General features: G+C 30.7%; 1 pseudogene; it reads right to left on the reverse strand.

Annotated features, from left to right (window-relative positions):
- Positions 1-6,838: 6,838 nt before the first annotated feature.
- On the reverse strand, positions 6,839-8,614 carry LOC149059214 (uncharacterized; annotated as a pseudogene).
- Positions 8,615-9,749: the final 1,135 nt, after the last annotated feature.

Here is a 9,749-nt window from a genome sequence, read left to right on the forward strand (position 1 = left end):
TCGCATGACATTCCTGCATTCAAAATTGAATCAATTGCTTTGGTTTTTGCTGGACCAATCAGGCGACGTTTTTTTGAAAATGTATGGGTTTCAGTAAAGTTACCAGAATACGTATACTGCACGATAACTCTGAAAATAAAAGTTATTCAAAAATTTGCATTTAATAAACCAAAATATATAATTTATGAATTATTTAATACCTAGAATTTTCAGGTGGCATATCTTCAATAATCCCTTTAAATATTGAATTACAAATTGTGCAACGACCAATAACGCTAACATAATACAATCCAGTCGCATTCACTTTGGCTCTATTAAATGATAAGCAGCATGGTAACTGATTATGAACCCAAAAGTGTTCAGCCAATATAGGTGTCCACGTATTTTTAGCAAGTGTCAGGTATGTCCTTTTGTTTAGCATAGGCCGTGACTTGTCATTCAATTTATAAACCGTTTCTTGCGGTTTAATTTGTTGCCATTCATCAGCAGAAAATGTTATGACAAATTTTTTTGTCGGCATACATTTTTTCTCATCACTGCTATAGTCACTAAAAGAGTCTTTAAAAAAATATTACATAGACAATAGACATACATTTTAATATTCGTTTACGTGTAGTATATTAACATTATAATATAGTAAATTATTATTATATTTAATACACTAGATTATTATTATAGTAGATAATGAATTTACAAATAACAACCTTGTGTTATTATAGTTTTAATATAACTATATTATACATAGTAGGTATATAATTATACTATTACATAATATTTTAGTAAATCAATGAACATCAAAAATCACGAATGATAAAGGTGAAAAGTATAAATAATTGTATAATTTGTATGGAAGTATCTTTTAGGTTTAAAAAAAAATGAATTTACAAAAATCATAATACAATTTTTATATATTTAGGCCATAAACTTAAAGTATAGTATTTTTAAATATAATTTTAAATATACGTACCATCACTAGTTTCATTTGATGGCTGATTCTCATTAATAAGCTTCTGTGGAACTGAAATTGAATTTAGAGTCGGAAAACCTAGTTTTTCTTTGATATTGTATCGATCTTTATGTATAAATGTATGTATCGCTCTACCCGACATGCGATTATTAAGATATGTGCTAAGGTCACGCCAGACATTGTCTGTGGCTACAGCAACTCCTCCTCCTAATAATTATCAAAGAACGAATTGTAATACTATATATAAAATAAAAAACTATAACATTCATGATGAATTTATAACATATACTACACATAGCTAGATTATTGGTTAAGTTATATTACGAAAATCTAACTGATTTACATGAATCGTATATTTTAATCAACTTAGTTAAGTGTTTTCTTTTACAGAAAACATATGATTAAACTCATACATTGAATTATAGGTATATTTATTTTCATAAAAATGTTTGTAAACGTTCATAAACTCATTACCAGACAGTTAAAACTGTTTAACAAAATTAAATTAAATATTATCAGTATGATCATTCATTATTGGTTTTGGTCCGAGTTAGGTACATTGATGAGTTTTTTTTTTGTGGTAGGAAAGTGAATCTAGTTAGTAATTTAGAATATCAAAACTGAAAGTTTTTAAAAGCGTCGGACAAAACAAAACAAATAAAAACGGGTAAATGGGTACCGCTCTGATGTACATTAGGTGCCGTATGGATCACTATTATAGGTATATTATAGAAGTGTTTAATTTGAATGTAATGATAGGTGTCATGCATACGAAAAACGATTCTGAGCGGAGATGATTTTGACGAATTTTTGTCAATATTAGAACTTCAAATGTTAATAAAAAAAAATCGTGCCTATGTATTCATATAATTTTTTAATTATTATAAGAATAACTTATAAGAAACTTTGTATTAAATTTTTAAATTTGTTTGGCCATCCAAAATTTTTAAATCAGTATTTCAAAAAAAAAATTTTCAGAAAAGTTGAAAATTTCAGTGGTCAATTAATAGCTCAAAAAAAAATTCGAAATATTTTGAAAAGGTAACTACATAGATAACGCTAATATAAACATTTGGTGAACATTTCAAGTATTTACTGTGATTAGTTTTTGAGTTACAACCATAATATAAAAAAATCGATTTGGTCGAAAACTATAAAATACGGGAATTTTTACGCATTCTGTCAAAATTTTTACTTCAGGTACTTATTCAAATTATACTATGAATGAACCCTTAATTTTTTTTTAGTTAACAACTAATGAAAAAAAACCCCAAAGCACCAAAAAAATTTACTTCCCTACTAGGAAAGATGCTGATGTAGAAAATCGAAACATTTTTACTTGCCCAAAATGTGGTGACAGACACAAAAAAAAAAATTTAAAACGGAAATTTTTATTCAATAGTTTTTGTTCAAATTTATTTTGTTTGTTTGTTAATTCTAAAACAAGTAACTGTAGATACTAATGATTTAATATAAATGTTCAATGTTGTAATATATTATTTCTGTAATAATACAATTTGAAAATAGTTTGACTCTTATTGAACTGTCAACTTACGGAAGACCTTATCATCAATTATTAGCATAAATAATATTTCGCTCTATTAAAAATCTTGAAAATCAGGTTCAAAGATTCCTTATAAGACATTTAATATTTTAATTCAAAAAAATGTAAGTTAGAATATTTTGATAATATTACATATTCAAAAAAAGAATAATGGTGTTAGTTATTGTGTTTTAATTAAAAATATAACTCGTGTGGTCATCATGCATTTTTACGTATAGCTGTTATGCATTTTACTATCCATAGCTAATGAGCAGTGGCGGCTCGTGCTAAGGTGCGATGGTGCGACCGCACTCCCTATGTACATTTTAAAATAAAATTATATTCGCAATTATTATACTTCTCTTAGTAATTAAATAGGAATCATGATGGTCTATATTTCTCACGAAATAATTTAAATGATCCCAAATTGTATTGTAAAATAATAATATTTGAAGAAAAATATCATCTTAACCCGGCAATTATTCCATTGCAATAAGAATTAAACGAAAGCCAAGCGACCAACGTCTGTAACAGTGTAATATGAGACTAGTGCTTTCTAGTGTATACTGTATAAATACTGCATGGTGCGGCGGCCCGAGGCGCACACAATATATGTGTGTTATACGGGCTTATCAAATTATGAATATATTGAGATGTGTCGCAACGGCGGCGGCACACGGCAGCGGCGGGACTATAATATTATTTTGGTGCGGTAATTCTCGTAGCACATTTCCGGCGGTGGCCTGTACGGCGTACGCTATTGTATCTATAGGCATAAGCGACGGGGACTGCGGTCCGCGGGTCGCGACAGCGCGGAGAGACTATACTATATTACTGTGCGATAATTCTCGTCGTACATTTACGGCGGCGACCTGCGATTTTGTATTTACAGCGCGTAGAGTTCGATATTTACGTCTAATTATAGCTAAAGAGACACCGACCAATAGCAAAGATTGTGAAGTAGGTACCTACTTGTTATCCATATCAGTGATATTAGGGATATTATTCACATAATATTGATTATTATTAATTAAGATCTTTATTTTATTTACAATTTGGCTTTCAAAGTGTGTTGTTGTTGCTTGTTGGTACGTGACGTATTACAGCTGTTACAGGTAATTTATATTTATTTCTAATTTTGGTTCCACTTATTGTCTACAATCATGAATTCCATTCAAGAATTGATTAAATTAAAATTGGTGTGGATGGGGCTACTACCACTTCAAAAAAAAATTTATCGCACTACCATATGAAACTACCACGAGCCGCCACTGCTAATGAGAAATGGCATTTGAAAAATATTTAGATACATTTTAAGGTAGGTATTACTTATCTACGCCATGGATACATACATACTGTTTTACGGTGAGGTGGCATTGACTCAGAAATTAATTAAAATATTATAGTATGATATAAAATATATACCACAAGCTGATCCCCGTGCACTTCGTTGCTCGTTAAAAATACCAACTCTACATGATTCAAAATATCAAAATGTATGTTTAATTCGTCGTTTAATACCCGGCTAGTAATGTTCAAAACTTCCCATGATAAATTCCCGTGAATTTGACCTATCTCAATCACCATTAATGATTTTTAACACAGGCATATAAAAATCAATAGTATTATTACCACAATCTCGTTGGTCTAAAAACATTTTATAATATTAGTTGCATTGCTTTCAGTTCTAGTAACATATAATAAAAATGTAATATTAAAAATAATTTAAATTTGCCATTACACTTTGTTTGTTCATTACACTTTACACTTTGTTTCTTTTAAGAACTATTATCTATTAACTATTATCTATACCTATATTTTGACATATGCATATATTGCATATATAACATTTTTGAATTATAAACAGGGTTGGGCAAGATACTCAAAAAAAAAAAAACACCATGATACGTGTATTTAGTGTATCAAAATTCAAAATACAAAATACATGTATCAAAGATTCATCATACTTATCGATTGCACCTGGACAATTTTTCGTAAAAATACAATCCATGACGAAATTATCTAATAAGTATTGAAAATTGAAATATCTTGGTACTATACATATACCACAATTTTTTTTTTTTTAAAAGATACACAAAAAAAATATAAAATCTATCATGATATATCATACTTGATACTACAAAATTTTGTATCATGATCCAAGATACAAGATACAATTGTATCTTTGATACTGCTCAACTCTGATTATAAATAATATATGAATAATGTTGTTAATAATGTATTAATTTGTACTTACTCTTCTCCTTATTATCGTTAGTTATTACAACTTGATCCTTAAATAATAGAACGGCATCAATAACGATCGTTGGATCTACTGCAGCTTTTCGCCCACCCATTGAAAATTCGTTGTAAATAAAAATTATTAAGAACAAAAATTAATATGATATAACGTAGCTATCACATCGACCATAAAACTATGAATGAAGTATGATAAAGGTTTATCATTAAAATGTTGAATGAAAATTAGAATCACATAATATTTATAGCTTATAAAATAAACTGTATTGTGGAAAAATAATAAACCAAGGGTTATTAATAGAACATCCACACTACATAACAATTATAATCTTTACAGTAATGGTATAAAAATAAATAATGTCATCTATATCTTTCACATGTTTGTAAATAATATAGAATCAAAAAATATTATAGACGCTGTTATTCTAAATAATATGACATAGGTACATACTAATAAAATATTAATGATATAGTAAATTAAGTATATTTAAATCCCTATGATTAAACGTGTAAGATTTGTTTTCCGTCATTGCATGACTTCATGGTTCTATAACATAAAAGTTAAAATAAAGATTTCGATTATTTAAAACCATTTCTATCGTTACCTATTTTTAAAATTACCATGCTTATTTAATATTATAATATACATACATAATAGTTCAAAATGAAATGTGAGTATTTGCCTATAGTGTACGATTTAAAATACACATGCTAATGCTAACCATGTACTTTGATGCACATAAAGGTAATATATTTAAAAAAAAGATTAATATGTTTTAGTGTTTTACTTACAACGATAAGGTAAAATAAACCAAAGTAAGTACCTATTGACTATAATATGTGTAATAATTAAAACTTACCTCTAACATTGGTATTGGCGAAAATTAATCAAATACAATTTAAAATTACGTAAAACGTTTTTATCTAAAACCAATTCGTACCTAATTAACTTCTCCATATACTTCAGTTAAAGAAAATTTACTTGATTTAATTATGTCCAGATCATCCCCCTGTTAACAATGTACATTTTTGCTGAAAAATTAGATATACGCTATAAAAAAAAATAGCATTCGAATGCATATTTAAGGCGTTTAAATATTTGGTAAATATTTAAATATATGTATATATATTTTTTTTACGGGTGTAAATGCGTTAATGTGAGAAATGCGTTTTTCCGGGGAAATCGGGAAAATTCGACACCGGCAACCGTCGTGCAAATCCATGCTAATGGCGTGCTAAAACATGGTAAAAAAAAAAAAAATGCTAAAAAAGTGATTATTTCCACGGGGTGGGGCTGGAGTAACGTTACGCCGGCCCCACCCATGGTTTTTTTTAAATAACTCGTAAAAAACGTTCGTGCGAATTCTAAAAATAGTCGTGCAAATCCATGCTAATGGCGTGCTAAAACATGGTATAGTTTTTTTTTTAAAAAGCTCAATGGGGGTGGGGGGGGGGCAGTGTAATGTACGTACCGTATTGTGTTACGCGGTAAATCAGTGTGCTCCAAGGGAGAATTTTCCCCTTGAAAAACAATTTTTACCGTGGAAAAGCTGGCTGTGAACATACAAATATTGTTATGGATTTTACACACAACACAAAATAAAATGTACGCACCAATTGAAGATTAAAATAATGAATGTATTTTTATTAAAATTGGTAGTAAAAATCTTAAGTATAGCTACAAATTGTTAATCGGACACTGGTTATTCTACGACTGTCTGACTCCCCTGTGTGTTGTCGTGACGGTGGTCCGTCTCACATAAAGAAAACCCTTATTCAGCGGTTCCCACGGTAGCAACGTCGTACGACACACACTCTGCATTATCGTTGTAATAAAATATGTGTTAATATATGTTAATAACATATATAGATATATAAAACTAAAATATGTACCATTCAGGGGTTCTTAACACCCCCCAGACTAAATGAGACACGGGGGTCCAATGACCACAGTGTTTCACTCAAATTAAAAGTTTCTGTAAAGTTTCGAATTTTCTGTTATTTGGGGGTCAGCTCAGTTTGACAATAAAATAATAAAAATAATAAAAAAAATAATAAAAGAAAATAATTTATACTTGGATATTCTGAATACCATTAGATTATTCTACTTCTGGTATTTCAGGGTTGTATAGTTTTGTGACATTTTTTCTTAATCTAAGACCTAATATACTAGTTGTTAATATTGTTAGTATTACAATAATATAAATGAAAATAACATGAATGTTAATATTAAAAATTAATGAAGGTTCAGCCAATGTATGTGAAAGTTTATTTAACTCAACTGCTTTATTAGTTAGTTGGTTCAAATTTTGAATTAGGATTTTATTTGTAAGGTTTTGAGGAATAATTGTTTTGACTCTATCTGTCAATGTGTGTAACAGTTCATTCCTAGAATTTACTGGTATAATGTTTGAATGAACTTCCCTACTAGGTTTGTTATTAGAAAATAATATAGAGTTTCTGAGATTGATTTTACAAGATGGGGGTATAGTTATTCTGCCCACGCCCTCAATTTCTATCTTGGAATTTCTTATTGGATTTGTGCAAGTGACGGTACCTACTTCCAGTTGGGTGTAATAGATCCATGAATTAGTTTGCACCAACTGATGCCATATAGGGGTTTTTAAGGAAATGAATTTGAACTTGCAATTGTCTGGATTAAATTGGTTATTCACTAGTAATGAAACTACACATACATCCGATTCTGCACAATGTTGGATATGTTGATTACCTCTACAAACTCTATAGGGATTTAATGTTATACATTCTCCCCATTTTACGTTATCTAAAACAATAAAATTCTCATTGTCACTGCTTACACCTAAATAATCTATTTCAGGGTCAACTAAGAAAATATTTTGTTCACTGTGGATTATAGGTAAAGGTATCGGGTGGTATATATTGTATTCTTCACTGGAAATTAGTGGAATTTCTATTACATAGATAAGATAGTTGTCTTTAAAGAATATAGTTTTTTCAGAGATTCGGAGAATATCATTAAGAGATTCTGTATTTACTTCCAATGGAAAAGTATTTCCAATCGGCAAGTCTGCCTTAATTTCAAGAAGTTCTTTAATAATATGCTGTGGGGTAAAGACACTAGTGTGAATTTTTCCATCTAAGGCTGTGTTTATTATAGAGATAAGGTTCTGTGTTTCATAAGCGTACTTATTTAATACTAGTTCAAATAGTAATGATTGTTCTAATACTTTGGTTCTGAACGCCAATTTATTAAGGTTTTGGATAGTAGTATTTGCTTGTGCTTGTAGGTACTGGAGGTTTTGTTCTACCTTTTGTTGTTGAAGTTCTAATTGTTGTGTAGAGTGATTTACTTCTGCTTGTAGGAACCTGATTTTCTCTGGAATATTGTTTTTGCTTAAGTACTTTGCTTCTGTTTAGTTCTGTTATTTGATTTATAATGAATTCAACATCAATCTTTGAGCATACACCGTACAGAACGTTGGCCACACGCCTGAAGGTTTGCCCCAATCCCCGTCGAACTTTATTACCATCATTACCAATTGCTAACATGAGACTTCTGTGATTAGCTTCGATCTCGTTTAAATATGGCAAAGTCGCTCTAGAAAATTGTTGTATAAACAGAGAGCAAATCTCCTCAATTTCCACACTACCAAATCTGTTGTTCATATTTTTACAAATGGTCGTAGTTGCTTCATAGTGAGCCATGATGACATGGTATTTTGAAATTAATAATTGTACATCCAAGGAGATTACCAATTCCCAATTAACATGTGACAATCTGGCTACTCCATTTGACTCATAATAGATCCCTTGTTGGTTCTTGAATGACGTTAGATTGAATACTTGGTAATGATTTTTATGGTCTAAATCATTGATAGAAGGTTCTGTGGTGCTTATTGAAATTAGGCTGAGTCTGAAACATAGTTATGTTCTTTCATGAAATTGTTTTAAAAGGTTCCGGTGTACCTTTACAGGTTTGTTTCTCTTAAGTATCGTAACATTTGGTGAATCTGGTTGGATATCTACTATGGGGTAAGGACCTAACCATTTTGGAGCTAGTTTTCCCTTACGGACCTTGTCTTGTATTAGGACTCTATCCCCTTCAGCAAGATTTAAAGGTGCTATTGATTTATCATAACGCTCTTTAGATTTGTGTTTGCTTTCCAATAGCTCTGCTCTCGCTAATTTATGAGCTTCCTGCATTTGTTTCTTCATCTCAAAGTGATAATCTTCATAGTTGTATTGAGGTTCTGGGTCTCGAGTGAATGAATGAGGAACTGTTATTTCATTACCATAAACTAATTGATATGGTTGAAATTTGGTTGCTGTATGTACGGTCGAATTATGACAGAACATCGCGAATGGAACATAAGTGTCCCAATTTTGAGGATCTTTGTCAACAAAACTTCGTAGGTAATCCCCTAATGTTCTGTGGCTACGCTCTAGAGAGCCATTGCTTTGAGGATGATATGGTGTGGTTGAAGTTTGTTTGATCTTTAGGAGTTGACATACTTCTCTGAATACGTGGCTCAGAAATTCCGTTCCACAGTCTGTGACAAGACTTTTCGGAAGTCCATGTAAGCACACAAATTGGGTTACAAAATGGTATGCTACCGTGTTTGCTTCATGATTTATCATGGGGACTGCCCATGCAAATTTAGAAAGGTCATCTTGAAGAGTTAAGATGAATATATTTCCTTTATGAGATCTAGGGAATGGTCCTACAATATCCATGAAAATTTTCTCAAAGGGTCTGGAAGCGGTTGTGGTAATAACCATTGGTTCTTTTACTGATCGATTTGGTATTTTCTGACGTTGGCAAGTTTCGCAGGAAAGGATATATGTTTTGATCATCTGTCTCATTCCCTTCCAGTGATGTTGTTGTAATATTCTTTGATATGTCCGATTTATTCCTTGATGTCCCCCCAAAGGAGTTTCGTGGAATTCTCGAATGATTCGTAACTGGTCTTCTTCCGTTAACCGTTCTTGTGTCACGAT

The sequence above is a fragment of the Diuraphis noxia genome, unplaced genomic scaffold, assembly GCF_037042655.1.
Source record: "Diuraphis noxia isolate RWA-SAM2 unplaced genomic scaffold, SU_Dnox_SAM2 contig0001, whole genome shotgun sequence".
In the NCBI taxonomy this organism is placed as follows: Eukaryota; Metazoa; Arthropoda; class Insecta; order Hemiptera; family Aphididae; genus Diuraphis; species Diuraphis noxia.